The sequence below is a fragment of the Amblyomma mixtum genome, chromosome 3 (assembly GCF_055824585.1).
Source record: "Amblyomma mixtum isolate Tamu chromosome 3, ASM5582458v1, whole genome shotgun sequence".
Taxonomy (NCBI): Eukaryota; Metazoa; Arthropoda; class Arachnida; order Ixodida; family Ixodidae; genus Amblyomma; species Amblyomma mixtum.
This window is the reverse complement of record NC_143014.1, coordinates 302,997,579-303,016,497: the sequence shown is the minus strand read 5'-3', so window position 1 is coordinate 303,016,497 and position 18,919 is coordinate 302,997,579. Positions and strand designations below refer to the sequence as shown.

Sequence of the window (18,919 nt, the reverse complement as noted above, 5' to 3'; positions counted from 1 at the left end):
AAATCCCCTAAGGTTTCACCCCTCCATCAGGTGAGGGCCAATCCAACACGACGAACATCTCCCCAAGATGGCACTAATCAGATCTGCACAGCACTGTAGCACACGGCGTCACTCGTTGCACAGTAAACCCGTGGGAACGGGAGAGGAGAAATTGCAAGTCGGCTGCGAATTCCTGCAGTGCAGCAACAGGGGTGCAAGCGGCTCCGTGTCGCCGGAAACACATGTGGTCCTTGCGACGCCGCAGGTCTCAACTGCGGCGACGAGCTGTCTACGGGGTGGTCGGCTCTAGATGGATACGGCTAGTCCCTCCGGCTCCGTCCCTTTATTTCCCCAAACGAGCGCCCTTGGCTTCGTGCGTCGTCGGTCGCTGCCCACGGGCGACCTTCGCCGCGAATGCACATCCCCAACCAGCGATGCGTGAGAAACTATATGCGTTTAATATTTGCAGACGATATTCTACTGTTAGCAGATAGCCGGGAATAATTACAAGCTCGGTTAATTCATGTGGGGACGAAGGCGACGCTTTAGACTTCAGTTTTAGCGCAACTAAGACAGCTGTGATGATTTTCAACGATACAACTGATCAGGCGCTTACAATATAAGGCCATGAAACACCCAGAGTGGCCGAATACAAATATCTCGGGATATGGCTAAACAAAGGCAGACATACATGGAAAAGCACAACCAGTCTCTTAGGGCAAAAGGGCGGAGATATACCGGGATAATGAAACATGGGCCATTACAGGGGTACAACAAATATCAAGTACCGAGGGGTATTAGAAAAGGAATAATGGTACCGGGGCTTACTTTCGGGAATGCGGTTCCGTGCTTAGAGGGGTGGAGACACCAAATTTTGAAGCTATAAAAAGCCTGCTATGGGATTCCTATGTATGCAAGGGCATTCATAGCCAGGTGTTGGACACAGCAAACGTTTAAAAATTCTCTAATTCGGTTGCAAAGATTACCTAAATGCTCACTATCATGACCTAGAACCATCGCTAGTGCCATCAACGCTCACGTCACAATGCTGATAAATAAACTGAAGTTTTAGTGACATCATACCAAAATACAGTGACGTGCGATGAGCGGGGCACAGCCCCAGTCGCAGCCACGTGAGTGCAGTTGACGCACCAGCGAGCCGCATTCGCTGCGAACCGCCACTCGCTCGGTTAGTTTTTGTCAACGTATTGCCGAAATAGCCATGCTTAAAGGCCGGGACACATGTGCAAAAAAAGTTAGTGCTATTCACTGCGACGCGCCGTTGCGAACGGCGTCGCAACGTCCGATGGCAGCTCGTCGCCTGCGTCCAGCCGTCCAGCCCACGGTGTAAGATATATAGGTGAGGACACAGTGCGGGCGGCGCACTGGCCGCAAGCGGCCAGATAAAGTACCAGCCCTGTCATCCGAACCGGGCCGCTGATTGCAGCGCCAGTGTCGATGAAGCGGGCAAACTTCGCCCCAAGAAAGAAAACATAAATGAAACATCTTCTTGCGATAGCAACCATGCAGATATCGCACGGCTCGTTTACGTCACAAAAGGCGTTCACATGGCATGAACTGTTCCTTGCGCTATCACCAGCAGCATCATCGTGGCACTTTAAGCAACCTGAGCGCGGTCCATGGAGGTGCGGTTTTACGCCAGTGCTTCCACAGCGGCACGGTGGTGGTCGGTAAACTGCAGCAATGGGCCGCCAAGTGCTTTGTTGAAAACCGCAAGCGGCTTTCAGTGCAATCACGGTGTTTTATTTTCATTGTTTTGCGTAAACTCACTGAAACCGTTACCTACCGACCGAGCAAACGCTTTGGTAAACTGTACAATGTAACTGTTCTGATCGCATACATTGTTAGCAATAGCTCCTGATTACGAAAAAAGTATTTCGTGGTTGCCGTTCCCAAGTATCGGCCAGTAAGATGTGAGCGGTAGTAATGCCTTTGTAAGTATAAGAAAAAATACTTATATGCAGTGCGACGAGTTAGTGGCATGGGTCGGAAAGGCAAGACCAGCAAAATTTAGTAACGATACAGTGGCGCGCAATAGAGTGTGGTACGAATTAAATTTGTAGCAAAAAGTAAATAAAATTCATTACATTCATCTTGCTACTGCAAACTGTGGCACAGTCAAAGTTTGAGAGCACCCTTGCATCAGTGGCAGAAGCGAAGACCAGAATAATATGTTATTGGTGTGTTAATACTGTTAAGGTTACTCATTCCTTATGCCTTACAGAGCAGCGAGTATAAGTTTAATAGTGCGCTTGATGTTGCAATGTGGTGGAGTGGGCAGCATATCACCCGACATGTGAGTCATAGTTAAGCAAGGGGACAGCTGAAAACATACTTAAAGCATGTGCGTGCTTGAATGCGCTATCGGCAGAAAGTAAAAAAAACACATCCGGACGAGCGGACAAATCAAGAGCAAGCAAACGACTGAGTAAACGAATGGTATAATAAGCAAGTGCATGGAAGTACGAACGAGCGGCGTGCACGAAAGCAAATGCTACAATTATTTAAAGAACGAACTAACTAGCGAAACAACGAGCAGGGCGCGCAGCAGGCGAACGAATAAACGGGCCAACCAATGCATGAACCAACGAGCCAAATTCAAGAGAAGAAAAAAGACGAGCGATGGTTACATGCTCGGTTATCAGGGCGCCGGCACTTATTCATGTAGCGGGTTCAAAAAACCCGCCAGAACTCATCACCTTCTTCGCCTTCAACTACACCAGCGCGAAGCCGCTGCTTCGTAACAATGCAGCTGGCAACGAAGTGGTACAGAAACAACGCGGCAAAAGTGGTTCCTTCTTTTTATGGCCAACAGGTTTCGGGAAAATTGCATTCACAAAACGCACATTCACCATAGAAAAGCATTACCTCCCAAAACGGCCCGGGACGCTGAGCGAACAGCCATCTCATGGCATTTCTGGAAACTAGGGGACTTTATCTAAGAGCGGCGCGGGCCGCTGTGTCCTCACCTATATAGTATTTACCCAATTCAAACGCGCACCTTTTTTCGGGGAAAATACGTCTCAAAATCGCATGCGCGTTGGATTCGAGTGCAAACCGAAACTGCCCCATAGCTGCCCATCGTCATCGCCATCATACGATGTGGGAGCTCAGTAACTGCTGGCAAACATGGGAGCACGTTTGCTCGTCGTTTTCTGCGTCGCAGGAGCCGTTTTCAACCGGTGTGGCGCTTGTCATTGGTCGCGTGCTCAGCGACCACGTTCACGGCGACGGTATCCCGTGCACTGCCGCGGGCGGACGCCTCATCACTGCCGTTACACGATCGAGATACGCGGCTCGAAGAATATGTTGATGAAACAACGGTTGTCGGAAACGCGTCTCCAAAAACGATGAGAGTCCTTTCTGTTTTGCGGCCGATTCTCTGACAGAGATTACATCGCCCGCAGGCGGGGCACGCCGCGCCGCTGGCGAGTCGTGCATCATGCCGATCGCACAGATAACAGCGCTTCCGCGCTCGTTTTTACGCTTGTCTTGGCCGTCGAAGATCTCTATCTTTCGCTGAGATGCACTGACGAAGTCATGGATGCTCCGCAAGAAGCTTGAAGGATCCAAATGGTGCATCGCCATTGCCGCAGTTACGCCTAGCAGCAGACGAACCTCCCGTCACCGGAGCTCCCCGCTTGCGCTTGGGGCGTCTTCCTTTATACTGATGCTTTGTCAAGAACTTGCGTGAACGAAAATCTCGTTTCTCAGTCACATCCTTAGCGGAGAAAGGAGACAAACCCGGGCAGAAGCGTTGGTTCACGTCTCAGTGGCGGCAGAACGAAGAAAGAGCGTCTGCGTCCGACCATGCGGTGGAATGCTCGTAGCCAATGGAAGGGCTCCGATCGTACCACGTGATTTGAAGGGCCAGTCGCGACGCTCGACTCGGGCGGGAAACGATCTTTTTTTCGTATTTTTATCAAGAATGCGCCGCTGCCGAAGTGGCTTCTGGTAGAAAATGGGTAGGCCTACTTCCCCGCGAAAATTCAAGAGCGGGCGACGGCGTGGAGCGAAATGCCGCGTTCCCGAAATTCGGTCAAATTCGCACTTTCGCGAGCCACCGCGAGTGCTTCAATTGCATTTTTTACTAACTTCCCATTGATTATCGGCTTTCATTTTTTTATACATAAAAGAAGAGGCTTGGGGAATACAAAACGCAAGAAAATACAAAATCGACTTTATCGAAAAAAATGGCGGTTTTTTCACCCGCATCTCTCCTTAAAATATAAAAACGGTTGCAAATTATTTTCATTCGTGGAAGTCACATGCACGTTAGAAGCGGGGCTTGTAGTTTTTTTTTCATTACCAATATCAGGCGCGCGCTATAATCGTGGCTTGAAAATTTTTTTTTTTTTTTGCGCTGTAAATTGGGTGCGCGTTGGAATCGGGGGCGCGTTGGAATTGGGTAAATACGGTATCTTCCACCGTGGTCCAGCCTACTAGATGTGAACGACGGGCCGCTCGCGGCAAACGCACGCCGCATCGCGGCAAACGCAGCCAATGCGAGCACGGAGAGCGGCAGCGTCATGATGACGTAGGGTGCGCTCCTCGGATCCGGGTCGGCCTGCCAGCTTTCGTGCCGACGGCCGGCGTCTGAAAACGCGATAGTATTGTTTGTTCACGTTCGTAGAAAGCCCTGGGAAATATGAATGTCAAAAATATATCGTTTCTGATGTTCGTTGGCCAATACCGAGCTGCTGGTAGAAGTGATGACTGCGATGCAAGCAAATTTTATCCCATAGCCGCTTTAGTGCTGCTGCTACCTGGTGCGGTTCGCCTGCCGTCTGCTAGCTCCGCTGCTGAAGGCGTCGTGGAAATCGAACGTATCTTTTATTATGGGACGACTTCACAGTAAAGGGGTGCCGAGCGAAGCAACTTTCTGAGCGATGGTCAATCCCGAAGCGCCCTCAGCTGCGGCGTCGATGCGAATCAGGTAGGCCTAGCGGCGACTAGGGCAGTCTGGGATCAGCGCGCAGGTCGTCACCCGGCGTTGCCGCCGGCGCTGTCGTTGCCGAAAGATTCAGTTCTGCACAGGCATGCTGTCGTTGCTCGAATCTAGGAAGCATCCTTTCTGGTAGCATGGCTGTTTTGTATTTTCTTGTGCGGACGTGATGTACGCCGAGCCTGCCGGCCGGCCGGCCAGCCTGCATCCCGTCTGCCGACGTCGCAAAAACGAGCCAAAGAGTGTTCTTGACGTAAATAATAAGCCCTGGGAAACGAAATGCGAAAAAGTGTAATTTTTGAGGATCGCCGACTAATACTGAGCTGCAGGTAGAGGTAACAACTGTGACATGAGCAAATTTCTTGCCCCAGCCGCCTCGCAGCTGCCGCTGGCCCGACGTTCGGGTCCGGCTCGCCTGGCGCCCGCTAGCTCCGCTCACGGCGTCACGGAGATTGATGCATACTGTTATTTTATTGTGAGACGATGCTGTTGACACTAAAGCTATATGTGAAGAATATGCATTTTATTATAGCGCTGACGACCCGAAGCGGCGGCCGCTGCGGCTTCGATGCGAAACTGGCTATAGGCTGTTAAGTTTGGCGAACACGGACCTGGGAAGAATTAGTACCGGACGTGACTCATCGCGAAGAAAAAAAAACTCTGCCTCTCCCGTAACCGAGAGTAGAGCAAGCATGGAATGTTTACGGGCATAATGCGAAGCGCACGCGGACACGACGAGACGCAGGCCTGACAAGAATGTATATGCAGCGCGTTCGAAACTGTCCGAAGTGCGTAGAGGCGAAAGCGTTTTCAGCACCACTTTGCGTATGTGACACTGGTGATGTTACCACTGGATTACGTCACACATAATTAATGACGAAGTAATGACAAATTACTGATTAGTGTGTAATGACTGATTAATGACTAAATACTAATAAACTGCTAATTAATGACGCTTAAGCTTCGCCTTTAGGAGTGGAACGCGACAGCGTGTTGTAGCGCTGCCAGGCAGTCCGCGGAACGCCACCACCCGTTCGGCGTGATGCCTCGTCCTTTGAACGCGACGCTTTTTGAGGAAAGTAAATTACGCAGTAATTCTCTGCCATCTCGGTGGACACCCGAGCCGCACCTTACAGGAAGGTAGGAACGCCACCACCCATTCGGCGCGATGCCTTGCCCTTTGAACGCAACGTTTTTTGAGGACAGGAAATGGAGCAGTAATTCTCTGTCATCGCGGTGGACACCCGAACCTCACCGTACAGGAAGGGAGGAACGTCACCACCCGTTCGGCGCGATGCGTTGCCCTTTGAACGAAACGCTTTTTGAGGAAAGGAAATGGCGCAGTAATTATCTGTCATCTGGGTGGACACCCGAACCGCACCAAACAGGAAGGGAGGAACGCCACCACCCGTTCGGCGCGAAGCTACCGGCGCTTGTATGCCGGTCCTGTAGGAGGGCTTAGAGAGTCTCGTTAAATCTCGTACGGTGCCCGGATGAGTGGAATTCAGTGCCCGGATGTTGGCTCTCGGTCTTGGCGTGACTATCACCACACTGCCGACAACGGGAGCTAAAAGCATTTCATGCTTAAATATTGTGCCATGTATGTGCTTTTTGCACGCGTTATTAAAAATCGGAAATTATAATTCCATGCATTATCAAACGCACAGCTCTACTGATATCTTGATAAACATTGAGAAGGCACTGGCAGCAGTTTTTTGTGACTCGTTTGGAGACCAACCGGCGCTTGCATGCCGGTCGCGTAGGAGGGCTTAGAGAGTCTCGTTAAATCTCGTTAAGTCTCGTACGGTGTCCGGATGCTCTCGTTTCAGAGCCCGGATGACTGGAATTCAGTGCCCGGATGATGGCTCTCGGTCTCGGCGTGACGTCACCACACTGCCGACAACGGGAGCTAAAAGCATTTCATGCTTAATATTCGGCGAGGCCTGGCGCCACCGGTAGCAGCGGCGGAAGCATAGACGACGGCGGCAGCGGTAGTGTGGCCTAGTATGTCCTCGGGTCACCGGAGGGGGTGATGCTACAGAAGGTAGAGTTGATTGAAAGACGGTTGTGTCCTCGACAGAAGTCTCGTGTTTCGGACGTCCGATGGGGGAGTTCGAGGACGTTCATTCACCTGCTGGGAGACTGTTGGAAACTTATTCTTCACCGAAGGCCACGCACAGAAAACTTTCCGCAGTGATCAACGTAATACAGCGGTGTTTGGTGACTCAGCCTCTACCCCTTCCCATCGACCGAGCTGCGAGAGAGCGTAAACTCTGCACCGGCCCCTACCGTGGGTAGTACCACCAGTGTCCACATCCGCCCACCTGATTGGACTTCATTGTCCGAAGTTTATTCCCCAGTAAGGGATATGGGGAATACGAGGCCTATTTAACGGGATGATGTTTTGCGACCGGATCACTTCGATCTCGACTGTAAATATGTAAAATAAACCTTCTATACAGTTTCCTCCATATCTGAGTTCGACGCCGTCCTTCGGAGCCGGGACCTGCGGGACTGAACGAGTCAGTCATCTCCAGGCCCCCTCCGTCTCCAACACAGGTCGCAGCGGTGGGATTGAAGCGCAGTTCTCACTAAGGCCTAGGGACGACGACGGCAGCCAGGCAGCAGCAGAGCTCGTCGCCCGGAGCACCCGTGAGCCGTGCCGTTACCGAAAGCTCCCAACATAAGCAGGCATGCTTTGTCGCTGCTCGCGTCTAGCTGGCAGTCCTTCTGATAACAAGGCGATCTTGTCTTTTCTTGTGATAATTGTACACCATCCCGGCAGCGCTCAGGTACTTCTGCACGGCGGCGAAGTGTGACACCGGTTCTGGGCGGAGCTTGGGTAGAGCGGCGCAGCGATACTTACTGGCATTTTGCAAAGTGCTTCGCATCCTCACGCGAACCAGCGATGGCGATATTAGCGTGCGATCGTGCGATCGAAAAAAAGTCGATGACCTCATTGGAATCAGATTCGTCAAAATCCGAGCTGCTGGGACAAGCCATGCCGTTGTTTGTTTTCATGCGCTGGTCAGCACGTGTGTGAGAAAGCATATGATGCAGCAGTAGGTGCGTCACAGCTTTCAAGGCCCACGTGACCAGGCAAAATAGTTGAGCATGCTAGATTGTGACGTCACTGTCCGACTCGGCATTCAGAAACCAAACTGAAAATCGTTTAACTAAAAATGCGATATTAAATTATTCACTGTGGTTATATGAATCTTCGCGCGTGTATCATGCTTCCTGGAGCCATAAGAAACGTTTGAAGCAAAGATCCAGCCAACCTATGGTTGGCGCGATAAACAGAAAGGAGGCTGATAAACAGAAAGGAGGCTACGTCGGCTTGAAGAAGCCAGGAAACGACATCGGGCTTCGGAGACATGAAAAACGCCAACAGCGCCTTGCTAAGCGGCGCGCTCAAGACGATGCTAGACGAAACCGAACCGTCTACACCCGGTGATGGTCCCGAACGGAACGCTATGGATGCTTACGCAACCTACCAGGTTTAACCAAAGCTAAACCCCAGCAAATTTTTTTTCGTCATTAGTAGCGCCTCCTCTATTTTTACAATGCCTGCCGAGTACGCACGATCCGACCGTGCAAGATCCTTTCCTATCCTCCTTTAATACTCTCCTCCATCGGCTACAGCTTTTGCGCCTGCTCTACTCCTGTGAGGGAAAGTACGATCTGAGTGGCGCCTAACGACTGAAAGCGGACGGAAACAATTTTTGAAACGTGCTCTCTTTGTACGTGAGGCGGCGCTCTGCATCTTTCATGATCATCAGGCTGCCTGTCAGGCATGGACACGTAATACAGCGCGCTGTTCGTGGCGGTGCTCACCGTGGCGCTGCTCATCGTGGAGCTGCTGCCGGCGCTGGTTTTAAAAGGAGTCAGAGAGGATGCAGCGCAGCGGCGTTGGCAATGAGACGGAAGGCTGTGGCAGCTTGTTCGAATCATGTCGGCCTTTTAGCTACAACATTGCAACATTCCGAGAGAGGCGCGGAAACTGCTTGGCGGAAGATGAAACCAGAGGGCAAATGTAGTTAGTCGTAAGTTACGCTATTTTGGCTCTGTATTCAATCATGTTCAGTAAGCAAAATGGGAGAACAAAATAAATAAGGCATGGCAATTGTTCCCGAGAAGGCATTTTTCGAAAATACCAGGTGGCAATAGCAAAGATGTAAAACAAAAAAAGCGCTTGAGGCAAATAAAACCGGAGTCATGTCCGCTTGAGCACGCGCTCAAGTGCAGTCACCGTAAAGCCCGAACCACAAAGCAGCATCTCTTCGGCGCCGCGTCATCGTCCCTTATACCAGCGTTGTGGTTCGGCGCCGAACGAGAGGGCGACCAAACACATGAAGACGTACGAACTGGCGTCTCCACCCGGGTGTCTCCACCAGGTGTGTTTTGTTTCATTTGTTGTTGAGTTCCGCTCTCGCACGAGATGCTTTGTCTTCCGCGCGCGTGCAAAAGTGGTTGCGCTGCAATGCAAACTCCTTATGACTGCAAATGCGTGTAAAAACAAGGAAATAGAAACAAATTCCCTAATTGCAAATGGCTATAAATACAGAGTAGTAATGTACATAATCGCAGACACATGCAAAGTATTGCATATACGATTGCTGTAAATAGACGTAAATATTTGTGAATAAGTGCACGTAAACGTCCCCTTTCTTATATTCAGTATATATTGCGAAGCTCCTCAGCTCCATATAAACGAGCTTAACGTCTCTGAGACTTCACACAAAGCTAAAAGCAGCAGCCCTACTGCGCATAATTAACCGGTGCCATTTAACTGCTGCTGCGAGGACACCTCGTCAGCGTCGCGAACGACACAATTTACCCGCGCAAAACTTTTTTCGTTAACAATGGGCGACACAACGAGCCAGCCTAACAACTTACAACATTCTACTCGCCTGGCAAACAGCAGCAATAAGTGACGCAAATACCTGAAACAGCGCCTAAAGTTTGCCAGCCCCATCCTCAAGTGATAAGCGGATCGAACGCCTCATCCTACCTCTGTAAACAGCGAGCAAAGCTGCCGCTCCGGCCGATTGTCGTTGGAAAAAGCGCCGCGCCGGGGATGAAGCGAGAGCTACACAAGAAGGGGTAGGAAGGAAGAACCTGACAGACGCGTGGTATAGGCGGCGTGGAAAGCGATGGCCGCGGCGCAGGAGCCGGGTTTTCTGCGAACTTCCGGGAGAAAAGCCCGCCGTTTGCCGGTCTCTTCAGTGTTGTGGCGTTGTGGCCTTTTCTTCGTCTGTGGTTTCTTCGATGAAATAAGGTTTGTCCATCACACCTGCATTGCGGCAGGAGCCCGAAGGCATGCCCAATAACAACTACTGTGTGGTTGGATGCTGTAAGACGTATAAAAATTCGTATAAAAATGAATTATAAAAAATTCACATAAAAGACGTATACAAATTACAGCACAGCCACGGCTGCTCCTTCAGAATCACAAGCCCACACCTGTGCACTTCTGCTTCTATCTCCCGCGAAAATGACAGTAGGACTTCTTTTTCAAGGGCATTCTCATACGCTGTAGCTGATGACAAAAATGACCGCTCGGAGAAAAAGTCTTCAGCTAGCACATAGCGCTCCTTTCTATATTTTAGTATGTTGTGTGGCCGACTGCTGGGTGAAATGCGGCATGCCCGCGTTTTTTTCCACTCCACAAAGTCTATCCCTGGCCTCCGTGTTTTTCTGTTATTTCCTGCTATTTGCTCAGCAGTTCGTACAATATTGGCCATGTAGTAACACATATCTTCGTCGCTGTTTTCATTGGTTGCCTGGCGGCGGCAGACACCAGACTTTCGCAAATTGCCTTGCACCGCAGGTGACTAATAGACAAATGTTACTTCCACTGGTTCTTCGTCGATGGCCACAGACAGGCCATGCTTGATGGCTGTAACGTGCGAACAGTTATGGTACCGCAGCCCATCAAGTAATGCGGCTACAGCAGTTGCTTCTTGAGGCGGCGGTACTACTGGTGTCAGTGGTGCAATGTCTTCGACCATCTTCCCAAGAAAACCATCCAAGCAAGCTCCCCTTTTTATGCGTCCCCAGTGACCGTACTGAAGGCTTCACCCACACTCTTGGTCCGCTTGTGCGTGAAACATTTTCTTCACTGTTGACGTAGTGCACTAAAGCAGCAACGTGTGTGCATCGTCCACCTGGTTGTGCCTTGCAAGAGTAATTGTGATCTTCCAGTGAAAATTCGGGAACTGATGCGTGCCAACCAAATTAATAAAGAAGTAAAGTTGAAAGATGTATATTCCTCTCTTTCTCATCACAACCTGCCAGTATGCAAGAATCATCAGGTAAAATTGATGACAAAATTTCTTCGTGCAAACAGCTAAAGTGTGGGATCTTTAACACAATTAGGGCCCTGATATTTCAGAAGGAAATTTACTTGCAGCACTAACAAATTTTGTGAAACACGTGTAATGCCCAAAAGCTTGCAGGCATGGATATGTTGTGTGCTGGAATTAAATGTTGCTTACATAAACACAAGGGTTAAATAATTAAATGTTTTTAAAGTGTGAATCTAGTATTGAGAGGAAATAACCCTGTTTCATACAACAGGCCCAATGTGGCGTGCAGGAATTTAATACACATATTATGCCTTTTGTGTTTAGTGAATGCAAAAAATGCAGAAAAAAAACGAGAAAAAAACCCGTTAACGATGGCCCTCCGTCCGCGTCTCTTCGTTGCAGAACGGTAATTATGTCAGATCTTCGCGAGACAAGGTAAGAGGGGCAAGGAGAGCGTCTACTAGGGCGGTAGACTCGTGAACTGGGCGCTGCAATGGCAATTCTCCTACAGACGCGGACACCAGAAAAAGGAGCGCGCTCTGCTGTTCTGCATACAGGGTGTTTCACCTAAGACTTTCTGCAATTTTTAAAAATAAGCTATTTGAATTAGATGCGCGTTTTTTCTGGCATAGCATTGTCAGTGGTGTAGTACATCATAATTCAACTAAGACGTGCTAACTAGCAGTCTTGTTAACCAATATTTAATAGTTAACTTTTAAACTATTACCGTCGGGCTCCTTAATTATTGAGAAGCATGCACCCCACCGTGAGTAATGTCCATATCCGTTTTTAGAATTTCGAGAACGCGATTATCCTCGGCGCTGTGGCCCAACAAACTTCGCCTACATCGAGCCAAAATGCATGCGGTTTGAGAAGCTTGCAGGCAAAGCAACCAATCCAGTGAACCTAGCTCGTCGAAATAGCCAAAATTTGTTGGGCCACAGCGCCGAGGATAATCGCGTTCTCGAAATTCTAAAAACGGATATGGACATTACTTACGGTGGGCTACATGCTTCTCAATAATTAAGGAGCGCAACGGTAATAGTTTAAAAGCTAACTATTAAATATCGGTTAACAAGCCTGCTAGTTAGCACGTCTTAGTTGAATTATGATGTACTACACCACTGACAATGCTATGCCAGAAAAAACGCGCATCTAATTCAAATAGCTTATTTTTTAAAATTGCAGAAAGTCTTAGGTGAAACACCCTGTATATCTAGATGCAGCAAGAATGAGCAGTCGCGTTTATGCGACTGCTCATGGTGGGAGTTAGATTAGTATAATTGTGATAGCGCGCTGGGCTACTTCTGCCGCTCGTGTATTCCGATCGCCAACGGATATCAGTGCGTCAGTGAAGCGATGTTTTGAGGACCGGATACATGTTATCGATCATGGTGCGCTGGGTCGATTTGAAACGCGCGATTCGTATGTGCTCAACAGACTCGTCCAGTGCGAGAGCTGCATTGAAAATAAAGGTACTGTCGATGTAATTAGCTTACTGACAAAACGGTTACTCACCACCAGCTCCATTTCGTAGATGGGCTTCGTTACGCTAGTCTGCGCCACGCACTTGGCACGTATGCGGACTGGATTGTCGTTGTCGCAGACGGCTGCGACGTCGTGGACATGCCCACTTTCATACAAAGCCAGGTCCTTTCTCTTGCTGTCTCCGCAGAAATATTGGTCGGGGACCCAAACAACCGGGAAATCGCGGCTGCAAAATTCATCCATTCTCGCGGTGGCGACGGCATGCAGGCGCCGAACCGGACTCCCGGAAGTTCGCCCGAAAACGGCCGCCAGGAGGCTTTCAGTGGCGCCTCTATAGGCGGTGCATGGGCGTATAGGAGTAGGACAGATCTATCACCACCGCGCGCCCATGCGAAAGAAGTCCTACCATCTGGGTAGCGCCGCTACGCGGCAACTGACTGAAATGTGGCGTACCGAGGGCTCCCATTGCGAAGCAGGCGATGCGGCTGGCATAGTAAAAACAGAGGAGGCCCTTTCCTTAGCAACTCAACTAGTAAATAACCGAGGGAATGCACGCGATGACGGCGCTGATTATTGCCAGCCTTTGCTGCCTTCCACGTGCAGGATGTGTTGTAAACGTTTGGTTCGTATTGCGTAGCGAGAGCAACGTCGCGTTTTGATTAGCCTGTCTTGTTTGGAAACCTCAGGGAACACGTGATTCTCACTGGACTGCAAAATCACGTGGAGATCCAGCTCCCAATACTCCATGCGATGATAGGCTTTCGGCCACAATTATCAACGCAGAATAAAATGCTACAGCTCTCGAAGGAAATCGTAGACCCCACAATCTAAGAAAAAGATGTGATCTTAGCCTTTGGGGGGGGGGGGGGGGGGTAAATCACTTGTCACTGAGCTGACACCTTTTTTGGGGTAAGATTACGGTGTTTCTTGGAGACTAACTATTTATGCTCCTGCACATAGTGCAATGTTACGCTTCTAATAGCCTAAGCTTGCACTGCCATAAGAAGAGTAACTTTAAGCCAGTTAGGTATAACATTACGCCTTTCTAAGAGGCGTAATTAAGTGTTAGTCTGAGGAAAGCATAAACATATCCTAGCATGTAAGGTGCAAGTTTGCACCTTTGGCAGGAAAGTTTATGCTACATCTAGAAGTGCAAAGTTACTTTATTGGTCAAATGTTTTAGGGGAATCCCCCAAGGTGGAGTAAATTTGTAATAAGGGAGTAATTACTCATTGGCATCCACCCAAGCCAGCCATACGGCTACAAAGGAAAGCTATACAGCTTTCTTTGACCAACAGTATTTGACCAACACTGTTCCCACTTCGAGTTATTGATCAATTCGCTCTCGCCCTACCATAAGCTTGCCGTCCCGGTTAGCTCAGTTGGTAGAGCGATTGCTCCGGTGAAGCGGTGGTCCCGGGTTCGAACCCCGGACCAGGACGAATTTTTCTTTAACTACGAAGTTTCTGTGAAAGCTGTAAAGCTTTCCTTTGTAGCCGTATGGCTGCGCTTGGGTGGATGCCACTGAGTAATTACTCCCTTATTACAAAGTTACTTTATCAAAGACTAAACTTATACCGTCATAAACAGTGCGAAGTTTGCGCCCATGTGTTGCATGCTTATCCCTCACATGATGGATGAAGTTACCCTTCTAGTGATACAAGTTAATGCCCTACTGCTAAGGGTATCTATGCACTATTCGGTGGTGTATTTATACTGCCCACCCCATAGTATTATTACCCTTCTGTAACGTAAACCTGCCCACTGAACACAGGACTAAAGTTCACCCGTATGGTATAAAGCGTAGTCTTTCTGGAAGTGCAGGCAGTGTCAAAATGTTGCAACGAATCTTTCATGTGAGATGGTCTATGTCATCTTGTGTTCAGGTGCAGGTACTACTGCAGAATGCACACAAGGAATTAAAAAAAAACAATCGGAGAAAGAAACATACCGTTATATTTGCCACATGCTACGCTGATTACAGCAATGACCCTGACAGTCTTATTCATACAGGCTGGGGCAGAATGCACCATGTGTTTGACCTGCAGAGAGAAGAAAACTTATAATTAATTTTGCAACCCCAAAGCTCAGAAAGATGTGGCCATTGGCTTAGTTAATTCAGGTCTCAAAATGTAAACCACACAAAAGGCATGGATAAAGGGAGATACATGAAAACAATCCCACAAGTGCAGGCTTCTGTTTATTAATAAGGACCAAAATGAGAAAAGATATGCAGGGAAAACAAAACTTGTCCTAAATGACAGCTACTTAATCACTCACATATGCTGAAATAATCACAAGCACATTGGTTTCCTAGAAAAAAATTCATTCTGCTGCCAACAAAACAAAAAAACGCACTTAAGAATCAGAAAAATCCAGAATATTGTGCCCAGCTGCACGGTCAAGCTGTAGGCATGCCGGATGCCAGACTAGTGAGAGGGTCATGTCACGAAACAGAAATACACGTGCATGAAATGGAAGCTACTAAAAGGTGAGAAAATGAAATGTAGTTTATCGAATGCTTCCCTCCATTCTCGTGCTTTTAGTTCTCCATATCTAGAGTGGTTAATGTTTCATGCAGCCACTGCTAACAATATTGCTCTGGACTCTTATGCCACTATATGTTTTGTTGCCCATACAGTGAATTTTCTTCCTAAATGGGAAGTGTAGGTGATTATCTTAGCGTCAATGAGTGATACCGCCAACTGTAATATTCAATGTGCTCTGCTTTCCCTGCATATATTACCTGTGAATTCATTTCCTATTAACAAACAGCAGGAAGCTTGTGCCTGTGATAGCATTTCTGGGTGCATTCTATTGTCACAGCCTCTGGATACTGTTAGAATTCTTGGTGAAAGGCCTGGACATGGCCCAAAGGCTATGGACTATAAATTTTAGTGTACCGCTGCTAAAAAACAAAGAAAAGCTTCCGGCTAAACATGAAATAATAGCAAGGCCAACTTACTCATCTAAAGAGTTGTCTCCACTCATGTGGTAATGTCAGCCGACGTTGCCAGTCGACGTTGCGGCAGTGAACAAGCCCTGACTAATCGGTGCTCTTCACGCAGGTTCGTTCCACCTTTCAAGAAGCCGTGCACTGTGCCACTCACGTGTGGCGATCGCAGTGACACAACGCCAAGAAAATGCCTTCTTCTTTCACCGATAGTCAAACAGCCGACAGCGCCACGGATGTTCGATGTGCCCTCGCGACCCCAGAACGAGTACATAAGGATCCACACCGGACAGCATCGACCATTTGGCAGCCGAGGTTGCGGCAGTGAACAAGCCCTGACTATTCTGTGGTCTTCACGCAGGCTAGTTAGCTCCACTGATTACCCCGTGTACCTTTCTGCCGCAACCACTGCTGCCCATACCAGTCCTTTCACTGTCACAATGCCCACCAATGCGGAATTGGCAAAAGATCTTGAAGAACTGAAAAAAGAGGTGTTCGAATTGCGAGGCAGCCTTGCAATGTTCAATGAAGTCTAAGAGGAAATGAAAAAAAAAAGCAAGCTAACTTTATACAAGAAAATAAGGAACTTCCTCGTTGCAATAAGCAGTTAGCACGATTGGCTGAACAGGAGCAATATTCCAGGATAAATAACGTTGAGGTTTAAGGAGTTCCTTCGACTCAGGGTGAGAGCTGCGTAGTAATCCTGGAAGAAATTGGCTCGAAAATTGGTTGTCCAGTTTCTAGCAATGACATTGAAGTTGCGCATCGAGTTCCTGTGAAAACCGACACCAACATCATAGCATGCTTTTTTTTCCCGTGTCAAGAAGGCAGAATTTATTTCCAAAGCAAGAAAAGCACGCATCACCATGAGCTCCATCGTATTTAAGGCCCATGCTAATGATGACAAGCCCGTCTACGAGAACGATCACCTAACCCCAGAGAACAAACGTCTTCTTGGCAACGCACTGGCTCTGAAAAAAGAAAAAAAATTGGAGTTTGTGTGGGTAAACAATGGCCGTATCAAGGCAAGGGAAAGGGATACGAAGGATAGCGACGTCTACCGCATCTCTGGAGTTGATGATCTCTCAGTCTTCACGTAAACGGAGCACCACATATCAATAATCGTCATGCACTTCTCACTAGATCAGCTTAAAAGCCTCCTCTTTAATTCAGCTGATATCCAAAAGTCTATTATTCATTTTAATTCCAGCAATTTACTAAGACATTACGATAACTTAAACTTTTTTACGCTCGTTGATCACGCCTTTTCACTGATTTGTCTTTCTGAACCGTGGCTGTCATCCGACGATGACAGGCTATTTGCTTTTCCTGGCTATCAAAATGAATACTATCACCGGTCAACTGATCGATACGGAGGATTTGCGATTTTTGCTTCTAGCACTACATCATACAAACGCCGTCACGACATCACGTTTCAAACATAAAAGTGCGAATCAGTGTGGTTACAATTTGACAAATCCAATTTTGCTTCATACAGAAACACTGTCGTTGGTAGTATCTATCGCTCACCTTCCGCATCTTACGAGCACTTCTGCCATGAACTAGAAGTCATCCTCCAAATTCTGATTGTGAAAACAAGAACATCGTAATTTTAGGTGACATTAATATTGACATAATAGACATTTTTGACAGCTCTTGTTCTGTATACACAAACTGCTTGCTCGGCCATGGTTTGGAGTCCCTACTAGCATCACCAACGCGCATTGCTCATCAAGGCTCTACCACCCCCCTTTGATCATATATTATCGAATGTTATTATGCCTCAGATCGCAGGAGTCATCAACTTTGATATTACGGACCATTACCCCACTTTCCTGTTAATCGAATGCCATAATAACACGCCCCCCAGAGAGGGTTATAAGCAATCATTTGATAGAAAACGGTTTGCTGCGATAGACACTGCGACTAACTGGGATAGCATACCTCAAGAAACATCCGCCAATAACGCGTTCAGAAAATATTCTGCGAAGCTCAAAGAAATAATTCGCTCATGCACATCAGTAACTCCCATCACTCATTGGTATTCAGTTCCCTGGAACCCATGGATAACCAAAAGCCTTCCAGGCTGCATAAATGAAAAAATAACCATGTGAAAAAGGTTAGAACGCAGCCATTTAACATGCACCTAAAACAGCGCTTTAAAAATACTCGCATACTCTCTGTGCAACACTTCAATTCTCCAAACAAGATTACTACCAAAATGAAATACTTAGAAATGGAAATGAAACGCGTAAGAATTGGGTAACAACTAAGGAATTCCTGAATATAGGTGAAAACAAACGAGCATACGGAAAGTCTCTGATGGTGAGTGTATTTAACTGATCAAACCGACATTGCTAATGCATTTAATTTCTTCTCGCGCTACGGTTCCTCGCCTCCAAGTAGTTACTATGGCCCTCGTCGATGCCCTCGCTCTTTTTACCTGCGCCCTACTGCACCAGACAAAGTCTTTCACATAATTTCTAGCCTAAAAAATACCGGTCCTGGGATCGATGTAATTCCTTATTTTAAAATAAAGGTGGTGGGTCGTGAGCCGTCGAATGTTCTTGGTCACATTATTAATTTAGTATTTAGGACTGGTGTTTTCCCACTGAAATTAAAAAGGGTAATGTGATACCGATATTCAAGAAAGGCGACAAAGAACGCCTAAGTAACTACCGTTCAATAACTATATTACCTTTCTTTAGTAAAATAATTCTTAATCGCATAATGAACTACCTCTATAAATTCAAACTGTTAGCAGATGATCAATTTGGATTTTGCCGTAATTACTCCACAGAGCTAGCATTAGTCCAATTCACAGACAGGATTAAACAATATATTGATAATCGGCTATTTGACGGTGCGGTTTTCTTAGATTTCACCAAAGCATTTGACACAACTATCCGCACTATACTTCACGCTAAATTAGAATCTCTCGGCATCTGTGGGCCTGTTTTAGCTCTTTTACGCAGTTATCTCAATAACCGTATGCAAGTTGTCCAGTTACAAGAAACACTCTCTTAACCTTTAACTGTTAATTTAGGAGTGCCAGAAGGTTCCATTTTAGGTCCACTTCTTTTTCTCGTTTGCATCAATTACTTACCTTTGTCCTTAATTAAGACAAGATGTATACTTTACGCGGATGACACGACATTATTCACTCAGGATAGCTATTTCACATGCCTAATAAACAAATTAATTATGGACTTACAGAATACT

General features: G+C 47.6%; 1 pseudogene; it reads right to left on the bottom strand.

Moving 5' to 3' along the window:
- Positions 1-10,344: 10,344 nt before the first annotated feature.
- LOC149355431 (uncharacterized) lies at positions 10,345-10,959 on the bottom strand (annotated as a pseudogene).
- Between the last annotated feature and the right edge of the window lie 7,960 nt (positions 10,960-18,919).